Source organism: Capra hircus, chromosome 15 (genome assembly GCF_001704415.2).
Source record: "Capra hircus breed San Clemente chromosome 15, ASM170441v1, whole genome shotgun sequence".
Classification (NCBI taxonomy): domain Eukaryota; kingdom Metazoa; phylum Chordata; class Mammalia; order Artiodactyla; family Bovidae; genus Capra; species Capra hircus.
The window spans coordinates 72,045,719-72,072,891 of NC_030822.1; positions in this window are offsets into that span (position 1 = coordinate 72,045,719).

A 27,173-nucleotide genomic window follows, 5' to 3' on the forward strand; every position below is an offset into this window, starting at 1 on the left:
TGTTATCTTTTTTTAAAAAAATATTTATTTCAATGGGAGGTTAATTACTTTACAATATTGTTTCAAAGCACTTGAGAACCATATTGAAGTCTTATATTTTTCTGCTTCCCCACCGGCAGCTTATCCACAATTGATCCTTAATTAAGGATTATCCTTAATCCTTGATCCTTAATTAAATTGTTATTACCCATATATACTTGTTTCATTTTCTGTTATGCAAATCCTATTTTCCTGCTCTGTCTATAAAACAATCTCTTCAAGAGCTACCTTCCATATGCAATAATCTTTGACTTTTCTAACACCATCACAGTTGGTTTGTATGTCTACTGTAAGTCTTGCTTCTCTGTGATCTGCACTGTGGTTATTTATGTTCGTGTATTAGAATTTCTGTTTGACTCCAGCTAATTTAAGGGCAGTTCCCTGAATGATTATTTTTAATGTTTCCAAAGCATAGATCATTGCCTACATACATAAATAGATCTCACTAAAAATACATTGAGTGAATCCATAAATAAATATAGATGATAATATTTCTGTTTTCCAGTCCACTGTTGAATTTTTCAGATAACTTTACTTTTACATGATATAGTTCTCATACATTTGACTTTTCCTGTTTTACCCCTATGGTTTTTATATATTTCTGTTTTTATTTTCTTCTACTTCTAGGTTTTCCTATGTGTTTTCCTTTCTTTATTAGCCCTTTCAAACAATTCTGATTTTCTAGTGCTAAAAGTATGATTTAAGTTTCAAGGAATAGGAAAAAAAAACCCTCTAATTTTTAGGTAACAATTTTTAGGTAACATTGCATTAAAGAGCTGTAGAAGTTGGTAAAATCTTACCTTTTCTGTTTTATTTCCTTTTATTAACCATATTTTCAAAATATTTTTATCAGTTCAATACCCAAATTCTACTTACTGCAAACAGATAGCCACATATTGTTTCTAAGATGTTGTTTATCAGGTCAATATATATTTCTTTATGTATTAATCAAATATGATTACAATTATAGTAGTTTACTCTTCATTTTCACATTAAATCAGCTCTGTTGCTGCTAAGTCACATCAGTTGTGTCTTACTCTGTGCGATCCCATAGACGGCAGCCCACCAGGCTCCCGTCACTGGGATTCTCCAGGCAAGAATACTGGAGTAGGTTGCCATTTCCTTTTCCTGTTCATGAAAGTGAAAAGTGAAAGTGAAGTTGCTCAGTCGTGTCTGACTCTTCATGACCCCATGGACTGTAGCCTACCAGGCTCCTCCGTCCATGGTATTTCCCAGGCAAGAGTACTGGAGTGGGTTGCCGTTCAGTTCAGTTCAATCGCTCAGTTGTGTCTGACTTTTTGTGAACTCATGGACTGCAGCACACTAGGCTTCCCTGTCCATCACCAACTCCCAGAGCTTGCTCAAACTGATGTCCCTCGAGTCGGTGATGCCATCCAACCATCTCATCCTCCGTTGTCCCCTTCTCCTCCTGCATTCAGTCTTTCCCACTCATTTTCTGATGAGTCAGCTCTTTGCATCATGTGGCCAAAGTATTGGAGCTTCAGTTTCGGCATCAGTCCTTCCAATGAATATTCAGGGTTGACTTCTTTATAATTAACTGGTTTGATCTCCTTGCAGTCCAAGGGACGCTCAAGACTCTTCTCCAAACTGCAATTTCTAAGAATCAGTTCTCTGGCTCTCAACTTTCTTTATAGTCCAACTCTCACATCCATACATAACTAGTGTTAAAACCATAGCTCTGACTATATGGACCTTTGTTGACAAAGTAATGTCTCTGCTTTTTAATATGCTGCCTAGCTTTATCATAGCTTTTCTTCCAAGGAGCAAGCTAGGAAAGGTTTTTTGCTAAGTTTTATACCCAGGATCATACATATAAAAAGCTCATTTTGTATATGATTGTCATTAAATAAAAGATTAAGACTTGAAGTTTGAGTACAGCTTAGTATTCTGAATATCTTTTTCATTTGTAAAAATGTGAAATCATCATAAGAAACAACACTAATTCATATTTTTGTTCTAGTACCTTTTAGAAGATTTTCTAATGATAATCAATGGTACATTAGTTTCTTAATTAAAAGAAAATGTGTTAAGTGGAAGGAAAATACTTTTGTTAATTTGTAATATTATTATAGTAATGAATAATGTAAGTATGGCTCATGTTTATTTTAATACATGAAAATATTTGATATATTTATATTAAAATCTTATAATATCTGTTTGTTAATCTTCATTTGAATATCTTGGTTCTCACAATGTCCCTGTGAATTAAATAGAGAAAGTATTCTTTTCCCTTTGTTGATAGGGAAGGAAATTAAGGTCAGAAGGTTTAAGAAATCTTCCCAGTGTCAAATTGGTCAGAAAAAAGATCGAGATACAAATTTTTATCTCAGTTACTTTCCCTTTACTCTTTTTGTCTAGTTATTTTCAAACAGTTTGACTCTGTTGATAACAGTGAATATGTAATATAAAAATGTTTGTTAACTGGTTTCGCAATGTTAATTGGTTTCACTAAGGGCCTATATGTCAAATAATAAATCATAATAAACTTACTAGCTTCCTATGTACCTGTCAAAATATGCAAAGGTAAATAAGGAGTGAAATATAAAGGTTTAACAATAGCCATGTAAATATAAAAGCAAATATATGGACATTGATAATAAATTTTTAATCTGTATTTGAAATTTAGGTATCAGAGATTTCAGAGACCAGGAAATAGAGAGGTGATTCAGAGTTTCTTTTTTTTTTTAATATTTATTTTGTAATTAAAGGGAAAGCTAATAGAAGTGTTTGTATATCAGGAGAAGCAATGTATTATTTCATTCAGAAAAATATACATGTGTGAACATGAATGAAGTCATTGTGGAATGGATATATGTAAGAGCTATTTTGATGGGGTCCCATATAAGGAGTCTAATAAGAATTTGAGGTTTTAATACTGTTCCAATTAAATAATGATGAATTCAGTTGGTAAAGAATCCACCTGCAATGCAAGAGAAGGTGAAGGTGAAGTCGCTCAGCCATGTCTGACTCTTTGCGACCCCGTGGACTGTAACCTACTAGGCTTCTCCATCCATAGGATTCTCCAGGCAAGAATACTGGAGTGGATTGCCATTTCCTTCTCCAGGGGATCTTCCTGACCCAGGGATTGAACCTGTGTCTCCCGCATTGGAGGCAGACGCTTTAACCTCTGAGCCACCAGGGAAGCCTTGCAATGCAGGAGACCACAGTTCAATTCCTGGGTGAGGAAGATCCCCTGGAGAAGAGATAGGCTACCCACTCCAGTATTCTTGGGCCTCCCTTGTGGCTCAGCTGGTAAAGAATCTGCCTGCAATATGGGATACCTGGGTTCAATCACTAGGTTTGAAAGATGTCCCAGAGAAGGGAAAGGCTACCCTCTCCAGTAGTCTGGCCTAGAGAATTCCATGGACTGTATAGTCCATGGAGTCACAGAGTCAGACATGACTGAGAGAATCTCACTTTCACTTTCATAGTAATAATGCTAATTGCAGAGACTCTGAAATACTTACCATGGGTCAGATATAGTTTCCCAATGCTTTGCATATAAAACTAACATAATCTCCATGAGAACATTGTGGTAATGGTTTTATTTTTGTCCTTGTTTCATTCATGAAGAAAATGGAGGCCCATAGAAGTTAGATTAACTGCTTAGGATAACACAGCTGTTCAGTTCAGTTCATTCACTCAGTTGTGTCTGACTCTGTGACCCCATGGACTGCAGCACGCTAGGCCTCTCTGTTCATCATGAACTCCCGGAGCCTGCTCAAACTCATGTCCATTGAGTTTGTGATGCCATCCAACCATCTCATCCTCTGTAATCCCCTTCCCCTGCCTTCAATCTTTCCCAACATCAGGCTCTTTTCAAATGAGTTAGTTCTTCGCATCAGGTGGCCAAAGTATTGCAGTTTCAGCTTCAGCATCAGTCCTTCCAATGAATATTCTGAACCTATTCCCTTTAGGATTGACTGGTTTGATCTTACAGTCCAAGGGACTCTCAAGAGTGTTCTCCAACACCACAATTCAAAAGTATCAATTATTCAGCGCTCATCTTTCTTTATAATCCAACTCTCACATCCGTACATGACTACTGCAAAAACCATATTTTGACTAGACAGACCTTTGTGGACAAAGTAATGTCTCTGCTTTTTAATATGTGTTTAGGTTGGTCATAGCTTTTCTTCCAAGGAGCAAGCATCTTTTAATTTCATGGCCCAGTCACCATCTGCAGTGATTTTGGAGCCCAAGAAAAGAAAGTCAGTCACTGATTCCGTTGTTTCCCTATCTGTTTGGCATGAAGTGATGGGACTGAATGACATTCATCTTCATTTTTTGAATGTTGAGTTTGAAGCCAGCTTTTTCACTCTCCTCTTTCACTTTTTTCAAGAGGCTCTTTGGTTCTTCTTAACTTTGTGCCATAAGGGTGTTGTTATCAGCATATCTAAGGTTGTTGATATTTTTCCTTGAAATCTTGATTCTAGCTTGTGCTTCATCCAGTCCTGCATTTGGCATGATGTGCTCTGCATATAAGTTAAATAACCAGGGTGATGATATACAGCCCTGATGTACTCCTTTCCTGATTTGGAGCCAGTCTGTTGTTCCATGCCTGGTTCTAACTGTTGCTTCCTGACCTGCATACAGATTTCTCAGGAGGCAGATCAGGTGGTCAGGCATTCCCATCTTTTGAAGAATTTTCCACAGTTTGTTGTAATCTATACAGTCAAATGCTTTGGTATAATCAATAAAGTGAAAGTAGATGTTTTTCTGGAATTCTTTTGCTTTTTCAATGATCCAGAGGATGTTGGCAATAGGACTTCATTTTCTCTGCATTTTCTACATCTCACTTGAACAACTGGAAATGTTCAGTACATGGGAATTCATGGTTCATGTACTGTTGAAGCGTGGCTTGGAGAATTTTGATCACTGCTTTGCTAGCATGTGAGATGAGGGCAATTGTGAGATAGTTTGAACATTCTTTGACATTGCCCTTCTTTGGGATTGGAATGAAAACTGACCTTTTCCAGTCCTGTGGCCACTGCTGAGGTTTCCAAATTTGCTGGCATATTGAGTGGAGCACTTTCACAGCATCATCTTTTAGGATTTGAAATAGCTTAACTGGAATTCCATCACCTCCACTAGCTATGTTCATTGCGATGCTTCCTAAGGCCTGCTTGACTTCACATTCCAGGATGTCTGGCTCTAGGTGAGTGATCACACCATTGTGGTTATCTGGGTCATGAAGATCTTTTTTGTATAGTTCTGTATATTCTTGCCACCACTTCTTAATATCTCTGCTTCTGATAGGTCCTGTCCTTTATTGTGCCCTTATTTGCATGAAATGTTCTTTGTATCTCTAATTTTCTTGAAGAGATCTCTGGTCTTTCCCATTCTGTTGTTTTCTTCTATTTAACATAGTTGTGGCAAAATTTAAATTCAGACTGTGTGCTCCTTCCCACTATGCTAAATAGAGAGAAGGAAGATCATAGAGGAGTGTGATACATTATAGCACTTGGATTGAGGAGAGGACAAGCACTATATGTACATTGTTTCTCATTCTCATAGTGGTCTTCAGGCTGATGAACCCTCCTGCTGTTAAAGAGTAGAACAGCTACCTCTCTTGAACAGGCGGTAAAATAAATAGGAGTCAGAATTCCAATTCAGACACAGTTAGCAAGTGATTCAAAAGACAATACTTTTTCAGACATAAACCTAAAAATAATTACAATTATACATGAGTCTTCTCTGGACCACTTATTTACTCTTAAATTTAAAATCTTGAGTTTTTATACACAGAGTACAATATTAGGCACTGTAATAAAAAGGAGTTTGAGGACTCTTGGGTGACAGATAAGCAAACAAGGTATTGCAATGTGGCAGGAGCAGGTGAAAGGAACAGCTAATATTCATAGCTCTGTTGCAGCATTTCCCACAATCTAATGTTTATTTCAGGTGCTGTATGTAATTCTCTCCCTAGTACTCTTTGATCTCCTTTAGGGCCGCAGTGTATACTTTTTTCTTTGCCAGTAATAAATGTGGTATTCTATACAAAGTAACTGCTCTATAAATATTAGTGAAGTGAATTCAATTCAGTGCAAGCTCAAGTGGTTTTAAAAGGCTTTGCAGGTATGTCTGTTACCCATGGCTGCATATAGCAAGGCATTTTGCAACAGAAAATAGAAAGGAGGAATCTTACTGTTCTTGAGAATCATTCTTCCTTCTGATCAAAGCCAACTTCATGGGCATTTGACCTGTGCAGTCACAATGCCCCATGCTTAGGAGGGCCCACTGTCTTGAGATTCATAATAATTTTGTACCAGAAGTCCTACCATTTTATTTTGCCCTGAGCTTCATAAAATATGCCCCCTGTCCTGCTCCTGATACTTCTTGTTTGCTTAAAACTGTACAGATGTTGTAAGGAGCCTTTTTGTAGAACAGGCTCACAGAGCAGATGGTAAGAGAATATTGAAACTTTGATTCAGATGCAACTACCTTATCCCTTTCAGAAGTCTTCCCTACCATGCCCTTACACACATATACCATATTGGTGTCTGTACCTCTCCTGTATGCATCCACCACTCAGGTTGCATCACTGTGTGTGCATGTCCTCATCTGTACACTGGTAGTGCCAATGATAGGGTGTCTCAGAGGGTAATAATTACTGTTAGAGTTACTGGCAGATGTGCTTGCAGGATACTGGGGATACACTTATTTAGAACCTAGTATATGACCTGTTAAGGAATTACTCCTGTGTTCTTGACTTCACGGTTGTGATCCTGAAGAGAAAGCCTGAGGTTTTCCTTATATGTCAAGTGGCTAAAAGAAGAAATAACAAGAAACGTGAATCTTGAGAGAGAATGATGACTTTGTCAGAAGGATGCAGCTTGTGATAAAAGGTCACCGAAGTGTAATGAAATTCAGAAAGCGGGAGAAATACAACACAAATATAATAAACAGAAGCTTTAGAAAGGAACAGCTCTTGATTAGAGTGGCAAGTGCTCCTTTTATGTAATAACTGTACATTGAGGCAACCCAGAGGAGTCACGGATGACAAAAAGTGAGGAGCCAAAAGAAAAGCAGCAATGGGAAAGTCAAAAAAGCACTGTGTGTCAGGGCAGAAGAGAAGGAAGACATAATAGCAAGACCTGAATTCAGTTATGTTTTTCCATGTAAAGCACTTATCATATTTTTTTATATTTTTCACTTAGATAGGTAAATCAGTGTTTATTAATATGTACTCTTCAGTATGAAAGCTTAGTATCCTGTGCAAAAAAGAAATATATGATAGTTACTAGTCTCTTGAGTGGGGATCATTAAAAATAAATCAACACAAAAACAACTATTAAAATTTTCATTGCGGGATTCATTATTATTAATAACTGATTCTAAATACTAAATTTAATATTTTTATCTTAAAACTGATTATATCTATTTATAAATACCAGTTTAAGTCATTGAGCCCAGGTGATCCCTGGGTCAGGAAGATCCCTTGGAGAATGGCAACCCACTCCAGTACTCTTGCCTGGAAAACACCGTGGGCTATAATCCATGGGGTTACAAAGAGTTGGACACGACTGAGTGACTTTCTATTTAAGTCACTGAAGATTCTTAAAAATGTCAAATATCATGTGAAAAATTATGAAGTAATCTGGACCCGCCTTGAAATTTGTCACATTAAGTATTTACTTACATGATAATAGTAAATTTATGAGAGGAAATGGCAGTTATGTTTAATATAGAAGGTCTTTTGTTTTAAATGTGTAGTTTCAATGAGAGTAATATCAAACTCATAATTTCTGCACTGGATCTACCAGCATTATATTAACAACTGTATTATAACATAATCCACCAACTTTTATCAGTCACTACAGAAAACACTTATTAATAATACTTAACTTAGCACTTCTTGAGACCTGGAAGAGGCTTGATATTAGGTCACCTTACATAAATATGACTTCATGTAGATCGACTCATTAATCATCATTTACATTAATTCTGTAAAGATAAGTGCTGACATTGTCTCCATTGTTTAGATGAAGAAATAGGCATTAGAGTGCTGATGTGGCTTGCCTGGAGTCTCATTACTACTAAGTGAGGGAGCCAAGGTTTAGTCCAGATTCTGTACTTTTTGACGGTGCTTCCCTGTTTGGCTCAGCAGTAAAGAATCCACCTGCCAATGCAGGAGATACAGTTCAATCCCTGGGTCAGGAAGATCCCCTGAAGAAGGGCATGGCAACCCGCTCCGGTACTCTTGTCTGGCAAATCCTATGGCCAAGGCTACAGTGCATAGGTTCACAAAAGAGTTGGCCATGACTTAATGACTAAACAATAACAACTGTGCTTTAAGCCACTTCCATATATATTGTTTCTAAAGAAAAGATTATTTAGCATTAAAAAGTGAAGATAGCTGTCAACTGACGATTTGTGTTATCTTTAGAACACACTGTCAATTTTAGAATAAAGTAGTTAAGTCTATTTTAATTACAATTCAGATAAAGAATAAAGCTATAAACAACACAAATGCAAATATACATGCTAAAGACATTTAGTATGTAACTTTACTTATTGTATTACACGAGTATTTAAATTTTAAATCTGAATTTTTGGACATGGGCATAAACTAAGTTCAAAAATCATGAAAGTATCTAGGCCAGTCTTGACATTTAGTGCATTAAGTATTAGCTAACATGATTGGCTTCTAGGTGCTTGTTTGTGATAATGATTAAATATGTTTTTCAATGAAGTTTCCCTATCGATCCATAATCCTGAATGGATGGACATCCACAAAAAAGAACGTGAAACATACCTCTTGTAATATACTGCTCTTTTGAGAGATCCTGTTTGCTAACATTTTGAAGTCTGATTCTTGTGCATGCATGTGTGTGTATGTATGTATATATATATGTATGTATGTATATATATACATATGTCTGTGTATGTATGTGTGTATGTGTGTGTATGTGTTCAATAATTTTTTTTTTTACCATGATGATTGTTTGTATTAGAAAAATGTTAAAACATCAGGAAAGCCCCAAGGCCTCAAGTATTTTTTACATCTACATGTCACTAATTTTGAATGTTATATAAAAAGAGGCAGTAGGGATGTTTGTTTATGTTAAAAATTACCCTCTAAAATGTAGAATCACTCCTTTCTTCTTTTTACGGTGGTCCATCAGTCCATGTGTACTGGTTCTATGACGCCCCTCTCATGAATCTATGATGCTCAAGTACCTTTTACAGAATAGCATAGTATTTACGTTTAACCTATGGCACATCCTCCTGTATATTTTAAATCATCTTTCAAATACTTTTATTAATAATACATAATACATTGTAAATGCTAGGTAATTAGTTGCAAGCATGATAAGATTGTTTTGGTTTTTAGAAGTTTCTGGAATTTTTTTTGTCAAAATATTTTTAATCCAGAGTAGGTTGAAATCCACAGATACAAAACCTGGGGATACAGAGGGCCAATTGTGTATCAGTTCAGTTCAGTCGCTCAGTCGTGTCCGACTCTGCGACACCATGAATCGCAGCACGCCAGGCCTCCCTGTCCATCACCATCTTCCGGAGTTCACTCAGACTGACGTCCATCGAGTCGGTGATGCCATCCAGCCATCTCATTCTGGTTCATCCCCTTCTCTTCCTGCCCCCAGTCCCTCCCAGCATCAGAGTCTTTTCCAGTGAGTAAACTCTTCTCATGAGGTGGCCAAAGTACTGGAGTTTCAGCTTTAGCATCATTCCTTCCAAAGAAATCCCAGGGCTGATCTCCTTCTGAATGGACTGGTTGGATCTCCTTGCAGTCCAAGGGACCCTCAAGAGTCTTCTCCAACACCACAGTTCAAATGCATCAATTCTTTGGTGCTCAGCCTTCTTCACAGTCCAACTCTCACATCCATACATGACCACTGGAAAAACCATAACCTTGACTAGACTGGACCGTTAGTCGGCAAAGTAATGTCCTTAGCTTTGAATATACTGGTACTAGGTTGGTTCATAACTTTTCTTCCAAGGAGTAAGCATCTTTTAATTTCATGGCTGCAGTCACCATCTGCAGTGATTTTGGAGCCCCCATAAATAAAGTCTAACACTGTTTCTGTTGTTTCCCCATCTATTTCCCAGGAAGTGATGGGACCAGATGCCATGATCTGCGTTTTCTGAATGTTGAGCTTTAAGCCAACTTTTTCACTCTCCACTTTCACTTTCATCAAGAGGCCTTTTAGCTCCTCTTCACTTTCTGCCATAAGGGTGGTGTTATCTGCGTATCTGAGGTTATCGATATTTCTCCCGGCAATCTTGATTCCAGCTTGTGTTTCTTCCAACCCAGCGTTTCTTATGATGTACTCTGCATATAAGTGAAATAAGCAGGGCGACAATATACAGCCTTGACGTACTCCTTTTCCTATTTGGAACCAGTCTGTTGTTCCATGTCCAGTTTTAACTGTTGCTTCTTGACCTGCATACAGATTTCTCAAGAGGCAGGTTAGGTGGTCTGGTATTCCCATCTCTTTTCAGAATTTTCCACAGTTTAATGTGATCCACACAGTCAAAGGCTTTGGCATAGTCAATAAAGCAGAAATAGATGTTTTTTTTGAACTCTCTTGCTTTTTCAATGATCCAGCGGATATTAGGATGGCTTTTACAGTAAAGCTAGACCATCAGCCTTATGATGTTCATGGGTGTCTTTATAGAACAGAAAAAGGGGAAGAGGCACAAGAGAAGAAAGCAGGGCCAAAAAAGATTTATTAGATTTTACAGTTTTTTCAGAACTATTTCTGCACATAGTTCCACTTGACTAATGTAAGATATTATTGGTCATTATCTTTCCAGTGAAAGAACTTATAAATTTCCAAAGTTATTTGCATTAGACGTTTTTTCCAGGAAGAACAAGTGATGAAGACAGTCAATTAACAACAAAACATCCCCACAAATCTCTTATCCTTATGCATGTATATTGCAAACTACCTGTGTATTAAAGGGTCTTGATTAGAAGAAACAGAGAAATTACAGCCTGAATAGTGTGCCAAAGCACAAACTCCTTGGTACTATCAAGAAGGTGATTTCTAACATATTGTGCTGGCTAGACAGAAGCTTAGATCTCTGGAAGATTCATGACCTTATAGGAAATACAGGAAATGAAATTGAGAAGGTCTAAAGTAATGGAAGTGATAGGATATTTGTGTATTCTACATGTATCTGCCCCTCTATGCAGAAGAATTTATAGAGTGAATAAAGTCTGTAATTTCCCACTGTGGTCCTGTTGCTATTACTTTGCTCACTTTCCCCTTTGCTCTATGAGTAGGAACTACATGGAAATTCCTGTGTGATAAACTGGAAAGACTGCACCCCTTGGTTTCAGATAGACCTGGTTTTGATTACTAGCTCAACTGTTGGGTCTAGGCAGGATAACTGAATCTGTGTCAAATAGTTTGGTGTTCGTGTTAGTCGCTCAGTCATGTACAACTCTGTGCAAACCCGTGGACTGTAGCCTGCCAGCCTCCTCTTTCCTTGGAATTCTCCAGGCAAGAATACTGGAGTGGGTTGCCATTTCCTTCTCCAGGGGAGCTTACCGGCCCAGGGATTGAACGTGGGTCTCCTGTACTGGAGGCAGGTGGATTCTTTACCAGCTGAGCCACCAGGAAGCTTACGTATGAAATACCATTAAGTCATTAAAATGATATTTATGTACATTTAATAATATGGAACATTGTATATGATATATTATTGAGTATAATAAGCATATTACAAAATAGCATGGTTGTATTTTTATATGGATGTATTTATATATACAAAAAAAGAAGAAATGAAATTTAATAATAATAGTTGTTATCTCAGGGAGGTGATATTAAAGGTTATTTTTACTTTATCATTTTTATGTTTCAGTACTTCCTGGTATTTTTAAACAATTTTGTGCAATTAATTTTATCTTATTGTTTTTAAAAGCAAATTGTTAATTTTACTTTGAAAGTGAGTCTTCCAACTCTCAGTTTTCTTTATTTTTATGTATGGAATTTTAATGTAACTATTTTGTATATAATTGTTATTCTAGGTCACACAATATATATCAGTTAATTGAGTGAAAATATAAATAAATTTGAAACCCTAGGAACTTTATACATTAATTCCTGGCTTGTTGATGAATAGAAAGACATTTTTTTAAAGTTAAATATGGAAAGTTTCACATAGACAAAAGAGCAAAATCAGATTAAATTCTTCTAAGGCATGATTATTTCTGAATTAGTTTTGATAGTAGTAAAAAAAAAAAAGTGAGCTTTAAGCTTTAAGATGGATATTCCCCTGTGATTTTTGTTTTAAGGCACTAGGCCTTACTAGGCAGTGGTGGATAGTATCAAAGGAAAAGCATAGATAAAATGAGACAGTCTTGGATGTATGCTGTAGAGTCGTCAGAACATTGAAAATGTGTTGTAATTGTTTTCAATTTTCTTTTTTATTTTGGTTGTCAGTATGTGATTATTTAGTTAATATTTAACCAGCAGCTGTTTTCTTTTATCTTTAAATGCGACCTAATTGTGAAAGCTAAATGCCAGCTAAATTTACAGTGCAGTAGGTTAGAAAAATAAACCGAGACCTTGAAGTTGACAAATATGAGAATAGGAAGTGATGTCAAATAAATGCTTCTGTGAAATTAACAGTGACAAAAGTAGGGACAGTTTGTAATAACAAACTTTGATTATGTCGTATCCAGTATAGTATATCATTATATTTTTATTTTATATCGCTGAGTGAGGAATGGGAAATACAAGTTAACATCAGTACAGTTATCTTTATGATGGACCTGAGGCTCAGATCCATCACTGACTTGATGGACTTGCGTTTGAGCAAGCCTGGGGTGCTGCAGTCCATGGGGTCACAACGAGTCGGACATGACTGAGTCACTGAACTGAGGCCCAAAGAAATTATGTAAATCTCTGATTATCAAATTAGTTGCCCTTTTCCTAAAGTGCTTCATGATTTTCAAGATAGAGGGCTGTATAATTACTTCATGCAAGTATTTAATACATTGTAAGTCATTTTGAAAAACCAGTGATAAAGAAAATATGAGATAATAAAATTTAGTAGATTTCTGACTACTGCTGATAATAGTTTGTATCCAGTTACTGTCCGTACACTTATTTATCTTTGAAGAATACAGCTTTAAATCTACCCTGCTTCTATTAAGCATCTTTGCATTTTATCATGATGTATTGAATATCTTACAAGGATAAACGATTTTTGTTAATTAATATCTATAACTATCATAAGAATAACAATAATAATATGTTGTCAATATAATGCATTATTGATTAATCTCATTAATATATCATAATTATTGGTAGTACTATCCATGTATAATTTAAATTAATGTATATCTAAATTATTAATCCAGTCTGAGGGAATCTAGAAGCCTAATTGTTAAGAATTATGAAATATTAATATGTAAATCCTAGGCTTTTGAAAGATATCTAGAAATACTGAGGAACTAACTAACCAAGACACATTTTTCTTGATATCAAAGAAACCTTTTCTGACAAACACATAACCATCTAAATGTAGAAATAAACTCCCAATGATAAAATCACTGCTCTGTTGAGAAGGATAGAAACATCTTGTAATATCTTTAAAAGATAAAATATCTCAAGCACATGGCAACTATGGCAGAAAACAGCTATGACAAGAAAAAATAAACATCTACACAAGAAGAAGAACAATAGTGATAGTGTTACAATGGCAGAGGGAAATGTAGTCACTTGTGGAGAAGACATCCCCTGAGTAGGTGGAAAATTGCAAGTTTTTTTTTTTTTAAATCAATGTCCCCTCTTACAAATACTAAAGAACCTCTCGATATTAACACATTAAGCTTGTGTAAAATATATCAGTTCAGTGTGAGAAAGGAAATTCATGGTTAGTAAAAGTAAATATTCATTTTCCACCTTGAGTCCTATATAGTCTCAATAGCCAGTCACATTTGTAACCTACTGTGTCTAGAAAATATTTAACCAAATGTATAGTGGCTATTTAGAGCCCTCCACTTGAATATTTCCTACTCCCCTAAGCAGTTGTTCAATATTTTATTCTTGCCTCTGTATAGAAGAGTTTACTGAAGAATATGAAATGCTAACAAAGATGTGTTCAACTAGCGATAAGTAATGAGATGAAACATCAATATAATTATATGTTTTATGGAACCTATTGACTGTATCTGGGGTGTTTAGTAAGACTAGCATTTGTTGTGGACTTTGAGTGAGAGAAGGAATGTCAGTCAAGAGCCAAAATAAGAGCAGAAAATTGCCAGGAATAGATGTAGTATGTGAGACATAAAGGTACTTAGCATGAGGGTAGTTTAGGGGTGGATGGGTTTTATAGGAATATAAAGACTGAACTGACAAATACAGTTCGACTATAGTTTAAGGACAGATTTGGATGACAGACTAAGGGCTTCATACTTTATTCTTAAGCAATTAATTAGGAGAATAAAATATTTTTACAGAAGAGTGATAAGAAAGAGGTAACTTTTACTGGGAGATGCTTTTTCAAAACTCGTAAGTATTTACTGTTTTTCAACTGGTAAACAGATCTTCTTTTTCATCTGTTGTGTTTAAGTACAGTGGTTTTAAACATGATACAGTGATATTCATTCAATTTTGTTCAAAATAGCAACACAATTTAAATTGTCTTCAATTTACATGAGTAAACAGGTATGTTTTAAATGAGCTAACAGTTTGCAGTAACTTCTAGAACTGCCTTATGACCCAGCAATCCCACTGCTGGGCATACACACCGAGGGAACCAGAATTGAAAGAGACACATGTACCCCAATGTTCATCGCAGCACTGTTTATAATAGCTAGGACATGGAAACAACCTAGATGTCCATCAGCAGATGAATGGATAAGAGAGCTGTGGTACATATACACAATGGAGTATTACTCAGCTGTTAAAAAGAATACATTTGAATCAGTTCTGTTGAGATGGATGAAACTGGAGCCGATTATACAGAGTGAAGTAAGCCAGAAAGAAAAACACCAATACAGTATACTAACACATATATATGGAATTTAGAAAGATGGCAATGATGACCCTGTATGCAAGACAGCAAAAAAGACACAGATGTGTATAGCGGACTTCTGGACTCAGAGGGAGAGGGAGAGGGTGGGATGATTTGGGAGAATGGCATTGAAGCATGTATACTATCATGTAAGAATCAAATCACCAGTCTATGTCCAATGCAGGATACAGCATGCTTGGGGCTGGTGCACGGGGATGACCCAGAGGGATGTTGTGGGGAGGGAGGTGGGAGGGGGGGTTCATGTTTGGGATCGCATGTACACCCGTAGTGGATTCATGTCAATGTATGGCAAAACCAATACAGTATTGTAAAATAAAGTAAAAATAAAAATTTAAAAAAGAAAAATGCTTACTAGTTAAATATATCCAACTGTGAAAAGAATGTAATAAAAGCATCTTAATATATATTAAAGTTCATTGGTTTTAAAAACAACTGGTTTTAGATAAAAAGCTATTAGAATTAGTTAAAATGTCTACTTTAGAATAAAAGTTTTATTTGTATACAATTACTTTCTGTTAGAATGTATTTGTGATGAAAAGAACAATTTGTTTTTGATGACAATAATGCTTCTTTTTAGGAAAAATGAAATTGATTATATTTATAAATTTAATAGATTAGTAATTACATTGAAATGAATATCCAGGATGGGAAGAATATTCAAATATGTGTTTTCTTTTAACTGGAAACATGCAAAATATAACAATACCACTGAGTTGTCTAGTATTGCATATATTTTTTTCTTAAATTTGTTTAGTAATTTTTGCCTGTGCTGGGTCTTCGTTGCTGCACAGGCTTTTCTCTAGTTTTGGCAAGTGGGGAGTACTTTCTAATTTTGATGTACAAGCTTCTGGTTGCAGTGTCTTCTCTCTTTGCAGACCATGGGCTCTAGGGCATGTTGGCTTCCATAGTTGTGGGATGTGCACTCAGTAGTTGCAGCTCCTGGACTTTAGAGCACAGAATCAGTAGTTGTGGTGCATGGGGCTTGGGTAGTCCTTGGCATGTGAGATCTTCCTGGATCAGATAACAAACCTGTGTCTCCTTCTTTAACAGGTAGATTCCATACCACTAAGCCACCAGGAAAGCCCTGGATAGATTTTTGAAGTGTTTCCCTTCACTTGATCCCCAGAGTAATCCTTCAAAGTAGGAAAACTGCATGGTGAAATGTAGTGCTGTTTTAATGATTTGCCTAGGTTTTAGATATAAGAATTAAGATCTACTTGTGTTTTTCTTCTGCATATTTTATATTGGAATTAGACTATTATTACACTTTTTCACACAGAATTATTTCATCTTTTATTTTTAAAGTCAAATATTTCAAAAACTCAGTCAAGTGAATAGATAAGAATAGTTTGTCAGATATTTCCCATTGTCATCATGCTTGCATCAGTTCAGTTCACTCTCTCAGTCATGTCCGACTCTGCGACCTCATGGACTGCATCATGCCAGGCTTCCCTGTCCATCACCAAATCCTAGAGCTTACTCAGACTCATGCCCATCGAGTCAGGGATGCCATCCAACCATCTCATTCTCTGTCATCCCTTTCTCCTCCTGCCTTCAATCTTTCCCAGTATCTGGGTCATTTCTAGTGATTCAGTTCTTCACATCAGGTGGCCAAAGTATTATATTTTCAGCTTCAGCATCAGTCCTTCCAATGAATATTCAGGTCTAATTTCTTTTATGATAGACTGGTTAGATCTCCTTGAAGTCCAAGGGACTCTTAATAGTCTTCTCCAACTCCACAGTTCAAAGGCATCAATTCTTCGGTGCTCAGCTTTCTTTATAGTCCAACTCTCATACCCATACATGACTACCGAGAAAAACCATAGCCTTGACTAGAGAGACCTTTGTTGGCAAAGTAATATATTTGCTTTTTAATATGCTGTCTAGGTTGATCATAGCTTTTCTTCCAAGGAGCAAGAGTCTTTTAATTTCATGGCTGTAGTCACCATCTGCAGTGATTTTGAAGCCCCCCAAAATAAAGCCGCTCATCGTTTCCACTGTTTTCCCATCTATTTGCCATGAAGTGATGGAACCAGATGCCGTGATCTTAAGTTTTCTGAATGCTGAGTTTTAATCCAACTTTTTCACTCTTCTCTTTCACTTTCATTAAGAGGCTCTTTAGTTCTATGCTTTCTGCCATAAAGGTCATGTCATCTGCATATCTGAAGTTATTTATATTTCTCCAAGCAATCTTGATTCCAGATTGTGCCTCATCCAGTCTGGCATTTGCATGATATGCTCTGCATATAAGTTAAATAAGCAGGGTGACAATATACAGCCTTGACATAGTCCTTTACCGATTTGGAACCTGTCTGTTGTTCTGTATCCAGTTCTAACTGTTGCTTCTTGACCTGTATAAAGATTTCTCAGGAGACAGGTTAGGTGGCCTGGTAGTCCCATCTCTTTCAGAATTTTCCTCAGTTTGTTGCGAGCCACACAGTCTAAGGCTTTGGCATAGTCAATAAAGCAGAAGTGTATGTTTTTTCTGAACTCTCTTGCTTTTTCAATTATCCAGCGGATGTTGGAAATTTCATCTCTAGTTCCTCTGCATTTTCTAGATACAGCTTGAATATCTGCAGGTTCAAAGTTCACATACTATTGAAGCCTGGCTTGGAGAATTTTGAGCATTACCTTGCTAGTGTGTGAGATGAGTGCAGTTGTGGGGTAGTTTGAACAATCTTTGGGATTGCCTTTCTTTGCGATTGGAATGAAAACTGACCTTTTTCAGTCCTATGACCACTGGTTAGTTTTTCAAATTTGCTGGCATATTGAGTGCATCACTTTAACAGCTCATCTTTTAGGATTTGAAATAGTTCAACTGGAATTCCAGTGCTTGCATAGGCTGTGTATTTTTTGTTGTTCAGTCACTAAGTCATGTCCAACTCGGCAACCCCATGCACTGCAGCACTCCAGGCTTCCCTGTCCTTCACTGTCTGGCAGAGTTTGTGCAGATTTATGTCCTTTCAGTTGCTGATGCTATCTAACATCCTCATCTATTGCCACCCTCTTTTCCTTTTGCCTTCACTCTTTCCGAGCATCGGGGTCTTTTCTGATGAGTTATCTCTTTGCATCAAGTGGCCAAAGTAATGGATCTTCAGCTTCAGTGTCAGACCTACATTTATTATTAATACATAGCAGACTTTAGTTTCCTTTCTGATATACTTAGCAGAAAATAATTTTAAGATTGTTTCAAAAGCACTGTAGTTCTCAAGTTAGAAATTTAATTAGGAGGAAATGTCCTATGGATGCAAGAATTATAAAGCTACAGTTATATTTGCTGTATATGATATGAAGTGCTGCATTGTGTTAGGTATCAGTTTCACTTGTGCATCTGCAGATGTGCCCAACCCTTTGTGACCCCATGTATTGTAGACCATTAGGCTCCTCTGTCCATGGGATTTTTCAGACAAGAATACTGGTCATTTCCTCCTCCAGAGCATCTTCCTCACCCAGGGATCAAACTCAGGGCTTCTGCATCTCCTGCATTGGCAGGTGGATTCTTGGGCCCTTGTGCCACCTAGGAAGCCCAAGGTATCACTATATCCTGTGCTTATTTGCAAGTAACATGTCTGCATATATATATATATATATATATTTCAAACAACCTGTAGTAACTTCAGTTTTCTTATAATCCACATAATTGATTTGAAGGTGTGTGTAGAGGAAACCATTGGTTTATTCTTTCATTGACAGTTACTTTTGAATTTTAATCCAGTGCTCCTAGCAAATACCCTCTTAAAAATTTTTTAGTCTTCAGTTCAGTTCAGTGGCTCAGTCGTGTCTGACTCTTTGCGACCCCATGAATCGCAGCACCCCAGGCCTCCCTGTCCATCACCAACTCCCAGAGTTCACTCAGACTCACATCCATGGAGTCAGTGATGCCATCCAGCCATCTCATCCTCGATCATCCCCTTCTCCTCCTGCCCCCAATCCCTCCCAGCATCAGAGTGTTTTCCAATGAGTCAACTCTTCGCATGAGGTGGCCAAAGTACTAGAGTTTCAGCTTTAGCATCATTCCTTCCAAAGAAATCCCAGGGCTGATCACCTTCAGAATGGACTGGTTGGATCTCCTTGCAGTCCAAGGAACTCTCAAAAGTCTTCTCCAACACCACAGTTCAAAAGCATCAATTCTATGGCGCTCAGCCTTCTTCACAGTCCAACTCTCACACCCATACATGACCACCGGAAAAACCATAGCTTTGACTAGACGGACCTTTGTTGGCAAAGTAATGTCTCTGCTTTTCAATATGCTATCTAGGTTGGTCATAACTTTTCTTCCAAGGAGTAAGCGTCTTTTAATTTCATGCCTGCAGTCAACATCTGCAGTGATTTTGGAGCCCCCCAAAATAAAATCTGACACTGTTTCCACTGTTTCCCCATCTATTTCCCATGAAGTGATGGGATCAGATGCCATGATCTTCGTTTTCTGAATGTTGAGCTTTAAGCCAACTTTTTCACTCTCCACTTTCACTTTCTTCAAGAGGCTTTTTTGTTCCTCTTCACTTTCTGCCATGAGGGTGGTGTCATCTGCATATCTGAGGTTATCGATATTTCTCCCAGCAATCTTAATTTCAGCTTGTGTTTCTTCCAGCCCAGCATTTCTCATGATGTACTCTACATAGAAGTTAAATAAGCAGAGTGACAATATACAGCCTTGGCGTACTCCTTTTTCTATTTGAAACCAGTCTGTTGTTCCATGTCCAGTTTTAACTGTTGCTTCCTGACCTACATACAGATTTCTCAAGAGGCAGGTAAGGTGGTCTGGTATTCCCATCTCTTTCAGAATTTTCCGCAGTTTATTGTGATCCACACAATCAAAGACTTTGGCATAGTCAATAAAGCATAAATAGATGTTTTTCTGAAACTCTCTTGCTTTTTTGATGATCCAGCAGATGTTGGCTATTTAGTCTTAGGAAGGCATAAAATGTGTCAAAGTCACTGACCAGGAGATAATGCAAAAACAAAGTCAAACATATTAGAGGATATAAATTTTCCATCAAAAAAGATAAAAGGAGCCAAACAAAAATGACTGTAAAATGATTATAATATCACTAATTTAATACATAAATATAATCTATAGAACGTATCTCATTTAACTATACACTATTAAATCAGTTTAATTTTAGTAAAGATTATATGGCAGTTTTTTCCTAGGGTATTTTTGTGGTTTTGAAGTCAAATTAGTAATAGCATATGATAAACAATAAGATTTTATAATGTCAATGTATCTACACAGGCAGTACATTTCTTAATATTTGAACTTGTTAAAAATTTCTTTATACTGCGTGAATCAGTATTAGATTACCAAACCAAAACCTTTAATTGCATCTATTTTTGAAAACTTATAGTTTCAGTGATGTTAATAATGATTAAAGGGGTATTTATTATTTTGAAGAACAGTGTTTTCTTAATTTTAGTAAAACAAATTACTTTTAGATAGTAATACCTATGTAAGAAAAACAAACATATACTTTAATTTGGATGATATCTTCCTATTATAATTTAAATCTCAATAAACTGAAGGTAAAAGATCAGTTTTCCTATTAATAACAGAAAAGAAAGGAGACAGATTTGAAAAGTCTATATAATGTTAAACGAAAAGGCAACATTTTTAGGGAATTACACTAATTACATATTTGTGAGTTTGAAAATATACTTCTTTGATGTAAAATAAATCTGATATATTTGGTTTATTTTAGAAATGAGAAACTTTGTGTACCTTATTTACTGTTTTGTGGGGGAGAGAAATAATGGGTCTTTCTCCAAGTAAATAATGAAGTAGCATCTATTCAGCTAAACATATTTATCATTCATGGCTTTAATAATATCAAGATACATTTTTTGAGCATAAAAAATATTTACTGGCTTGTTATTGATGAATGCTTAAGCCTGTAAACTGGAAGGAACTAGTTGAATTTCCATCATGCATATGTCATTACCTCTGAAGAAGTGGGTATTAACCTTGGAGAGTGACACATTTGACAGAGTAGGCTGTTTAAGACAGTATAATCAAAGCTGTATATGTTGGGTGTCTGTTATATTTCCTTGGGGTAACTAGAGCTAGTTTCCACTTACTAGTTTCCACAGGGGACAGCTGGCTGAAAAGGGGAAAAATCAGTTGTGCTATAACATTTTTTAGCCTGATTTTGTGGCAAAATAATTGGTAGTACTGCTATACTTCTTGGAGGATAGAAAACTGTGGTCCTGGATTGTTTAAAGGGTATGTCTGATTCATGAATTCTAAGTACAATAGGTCACTCTCGCTTAGTCTTTTATAAACTAAATATTTTCCCTAAAAACTACATTTTTCTAATTCATATTCATAACAGGCTTAAATTGCCCATCAGTCTTTAATAGAAAGTGTTTCTCAGGGACTAAAAGGTTTCCACAAGAGATACTAATGGTTTCACACTAGTCACCAACATGATTTTTTCTGCTTCTCAGCTGTCTTTAGTTTCACAGTCCAGAGACCATCTGTCTAGACAGGTGTTATCTCACTGGTATCTAAAAGTAGAAACTGAACATTATTTAAAAAGTGCAACTCTAGTGGTAACAGTTCTTGTCTGAGCTGTGCACTGTTACAAATGTCTTCCTTAGAACAAATGGATGACAAAATGACTTATTTTGCATGGACCAGCTGTTAACTTAAGTAGTGTATAGGAACTGTGGGTGCTACTTACACTACACAAAAATATCAAGAAATTTAATAAATATATAATATCAGAAAGTGTTTGAAGAAAGAAAGACATCTATGAGGTAGATTTAATCTTTAGAAAATATTCACTGTCTTATAGTTTTCTATATATAGGTCTTTAGTTTCTTTAGGTAGATATATTCCTAAGTATTTTATTCTTTTCGTTGCAATGGTGAATGGAATTGTTTCCTTAATTTCTTTTTCTACTTTCTCATTATTCGTGTATAGGAATGCAAGGGATTTCTGTGTGTTGATTTTATATCCTGCAACTTTACTATATTCATTGATTAGGTCTAGTAATTTTCTGGTGGAGTCTTTAGGGTTTTCCATGTAGAGGATCATGTCATCTGCAAACAGTGAGAGTTTTACTTCTTCTTTTCCAATTTGGATTCCTTTTATTTCTTTTTCTGCTCTGATTGCTGTGGCCAAAACTTCCAGAACTATGTTGAATAGTAGCGGTGAAAGTGGACACCCTTGTCTTGTTCCTGACTTTAGGGGGAATGCTTTCAATTTTTCACCATTGAGGATAATGTTTGCTGTGGGTTTGTCATATATTGCTTTTATTATGTTGAGGTATGTTCCTTCTATTCCTGCTTTCTGGAGAGTTTTTATCATAAATGGATGTTGAATTTTGTCAAAGGCTTTCTCTGCATCTATTGAGATAATCATATGGTTTTTATTTTTCAATTTGTTAATGTGGTGAATTACATTGATTGATTTGCGGATATTGAAGAATCCTTGCATCCCTGGGATAAAGCCCACTTGGTCATGGTGTATGATCTTTTTAATGTGTTGTTGGATTCTGATTGCTAGAATTTTGTTGAGGATTTTTTGCATCTATGTTCATCAGTGATATTGGCCTGTAGTTTTCCTTTTTTGTGACATCTTTGTCAGGTTTTGGTATTAGGGTGATGGTGGCCTCATAGAATGAGTTTGGAAGTTTACCTTCCTCTGCAATTTTCTGGAAGAGTTTGAGGAGGATAGGTGTTAGCTCTTCTCGAAATTTTTGGTAGAATTCAGCTGTGAAGCCGTCTGGACCTGGGCTTTTGTTTGCTGGAAGATTTCTGATTACCATTTCAATTTCTGTGCTTGTGATGGGTCTGTTAAGATTTTCTATTTCTTCCTGGTTCAGTTTTGGAAAATTGTACTTTTCTAAGAATTTGTCCATTTCTTCCACGTTGTCCATTTTATTGGCATACAACTGCTGATAGTAGTCTCTTATGATCCTTTGTATTTCTGTGTTGTCTGTTGTGATCTCTCCATTTTCATTTCTAATTTTATTGATTTGATTTTTCTCTCTTTGCTTCTTGATGAGTCTGGCTAATGGTTTGTCAATTTTATTTATCCTTTCAAAGAACCAGCTTTTGGCTTTGTTAATTTTTGCTATGGTCTCTTTTGTTTCTTTTGCATTTATTTCTGCCCTAATTTTTAAGATTTCTTTCCTTCTACTAACTCTGGGGTTCTCCAACTCTTCCTTTTCTAGTTGCTTTAGTTGCAGAGTTAGGTTATTCATTTGACTTTTTTCTTGTTTCTTGAGGTATGCCTGTATTGCTATGAACTTTCCTCTTAGCACTGCTTTTATAGTGTCCCACAGGTTTTGGGTTGTTGTGTTTTCATTTTCATTAGTTTCTATGCATATTTTGATTTCTTTTTTGATTTCTTCTGTGATTTGTTGGTTATTCAGAAGTGTGTTGTTCAACCTCCATATGTTGGAATTTTTAATAGTTTTTCTCCTGTAATTGAGATCTAATCTTAATGCATTATGGTCAGAAAAGATGCTTGGAATGATTTCGATTTTTTTGAATTTATCAAGTTTAGATTTATGGCCCAGGATGTGATCTATCCTGGAGAAGGTTCCATGAGCACTTGAAAAAAAAGTGAAATTCATAGAAAACTATAAAACACTGATGAAAGAAATCAAAGAGGACACTAATAGATGGAGAAATATACCATGTTCATGGATCGGAAGAATCAATATAGTGAAAATGAGTATACTACCCAAAGCAATTTACAAATTTAATGCAATCCCTGTCAAGCTACCAGCCACATTTTTCACAGAAACTAGAACAAATAATTTCAAGATTTGTATGGAAACACAAAAAAACCTCGAATAGCCAAAGCAATCTTGAGAAAGAAGAATGGAACTGGAGGAATCAACTTGCCTGACTTCAGGCTCTACTACAAAGCCACAGTCATCAAGACAGTATGGTACTGGCACAAAGACAGACATATAGATCAATGGAACAAAATAGAAAGCCCAGAGATAAATCCACACACATATGGACACCTTATCTTTGACAAAGGAGGCAAGAATATACAATGGAGTAAAGACAATCTCTTTAACAAGTGGTGCTGGGAAAACTGGTCAACCACTTGTAAAAGAATGAAACTAGATCACTTTCTAACACCGTACACAAAAATAAACTCAAAATGGATTAAAGATCTAAATGTAAGATCAGAAACTATAAAACTCCTAGAGGAGAACATAGGCAAAAACACTCTCAGACATAAATCACAGCAGGATCCTCTATGATCCACCTCCCAGAATTCTGGAAATAAAAGCAAAAATAAACAAATGGGATCTAATTAAAATTAAAAGCTTCTGTACAACAAAGGAAAATATAAGCAAGGTGAAAAGACAGCCTTCTGAATGGGAGAAAATAATAGCAAATGAAACAACTGACAAACAACTAATCTCAAAATATACAAGCAACTTCTGCAGCTCAATTCCAGAAAAATAAACGACCCAATCAAAAAATGGGCCAAAGAACTAAATAGACATTTCTCCAAAGAAGACATACGGATGGCTAACAAACACATGAAAAGATGCTCAACATCACTCATTATTAGAGAAATGCAAATCAAAACCACAATGAGGTACCACTTCACACCAGTCAGAATGGCTGCGATCCAAAAATCTGCAAGCAATAAATGCTGGAGAGGGTGTGGAGAAAAGGGAACCCTCCTACACTGTTGGTGGGAATGCAAACTAGTACAGCCACTATGGAGAACAGTGTGGAGATTCCTTAAAAAATTGCAAATAGAACTACCTTATGACCCAGCAATCCCACTTCTGGGCATACACACGAGGAAACCAGAATTGAAAGAGACACATGTACCCCAATGTTCATCGCAGCACTGTTTATAATAGCCAGGACATGGAAACAACCTAGATGTCCATCAGCAGATGAATGGATAAGAAAGCTGTGGTACATATACACAATGGAGTATTACTCAGCCGTTAAAAAGAATTCATTTGAATCAGTTCTGATGAGATGGATGAAACTGGAGCCAATTATACAGAGTGAAGTAAGCCAGAAAGAAAAACACCAATACAGTATACTAACACATATATATGGAATTTAGGAAGATGGCAATGACGACCCTGTATGCAAGACAGGAAAAAAGACACAGATGTGTATAACGGACTTTTTGGACTCAGAGGGAGAGGGAGAGGGTGGGACGATTTGGGAGAATGGGAATTCTAACATGTATACTGTCATGTAAGAATTGAATCGCCAGTCCATGTCTGATGTAGGGTGCAGCTTGCTTGGGGCAGGTGCATGGGGATGACCCAGAGAGATGTTGTGGGGAGGGAGGTGGGAGGGGGGTTCATGTTTGGGAACGCATGTAAGAAAAAAATAAATAAATAAACATAAAATAAACGTAATAAATAAAAAAAAAAAAAAAAAAAAAAAAAAAAAAGATGACGGCAAAGTAATCTGAAAAAAAAAAAAAAAATATTCACTGTCTGCAATAGAAGGAAAAAAGAAAAAAAACAAAATACTGGCATCATCAGTCTTAAAGCTATCACTATGAAAGTAAATTCTGCTAAAAAATATTTTAAAACCTACTCATTGATGGATCTTGACTATGCACCATATCATAACTTTCAGTATAGAAGCTATAATTCATTTATTCAAATTCAAACAGCCCATATACTAATTGTTATTGAGTATTTTTATTATTTTGACTACATAACTAACTTTTATGAACATAAATGATTTAAAGATCCTGATACAAAAGGATATTTATTTGGGTTATGGAATCATATTGTCCTTCTACACTAGGGACTTAACACATGCACATGAACACATGCACACATGCAAGCATGCACTTACCCCTTATAGAGGCACTCACTGTCTTAGAGATGCAGTTGGTACAGTAGTTCTATGCTTGTAACCCAATATCTTATTCAATGCCCAGATCTTCTATTCTTAGCTGTAATCTATTGTTAATGTTATTTAACATATTGATGCCCCAGTATTGATGTTTTCCTTCGTAAAATAGGAATAATAAGTTCCCAAATCATAAAGTTGCTATGAAGATACATTACATGATACATATAATTATCTTAGAACAACCTGACATTTAATATATGGACAATGAACTTTAGTGGTTATAGTTGCCTTTATTTTGGGGGAGTTCTAAAAGTAGGTTGATGTGTTTTTGCACATGTCGCTTGAACTCAAAACATTTTTTTTCTGCAGGAAAAATAGGTACCAAGTTTGTACAGGTTAAGTTTAAGTTGGATTCTATTATTTTATAGTTAAGTTTCATTTGTTTTGCTATCTTGGTAAATTAAATTCTAATTTAAAGTGTTTTATTACAAAGTAGTTTTGGGTTAAAAACTATCAAATTAAATTGAATATTTGAGAAGAAAAATTAATAAATTAGTGACAGAGACAAAGTAGTTTTTCTGATCTATGTATGACCTGCAGACAGTATTTTTAAAGAGAGAAACAGACTGTCTTCATGACTGAATATTTTTTGTCTATCATTTAAAAGGTTTTTCTTTCAGGTTTCTTCTTTGTTTCCATGCCAGCCCTGTTTCCAAGGAAAACTGCAGATAGGAAATAGTATAAAGTGGCATCTTCTAGTAGTAAATGAAGTGTTCCTGAACTTCTTGATGTATGCACTAAAATATATGTTTTATGAATTTTGAAAAACCAATACAATATTGTAAAGTAATTAAACTGCAATTAAAATAAATACATTTATATTAAAAAATGGTAGGAATGGCAGAATAAATAAATTCTATGTTTGATATAAAAAAGTTTATATGAAGCATTTCTGTATTGCTGCGAAAGGATACTTGTTTATTGCTATTTCTGAATAGGAATAGATGGTGTAATGTATGTGTGTAATAGTAGCCCTCCTATGCCATACATTGCATGTCATTCAGTCCTTACGTTCTGTTCCTCAGCTCAAAAATATTTGAATATTTTAATCCTCCAAAATGTTTCTTATACCATCACCTTCGTCTTTATTCAGAATATCTTATGTAGTCATTAACAAAATTCTTTCAACAAGTTTAGAATGACTTTCATATCCTGGGCCAGCAAAAAAAAAAAAAAGGAATTTGCACTTAATACTAATTTATTGATCTAGCAGGCTCTTC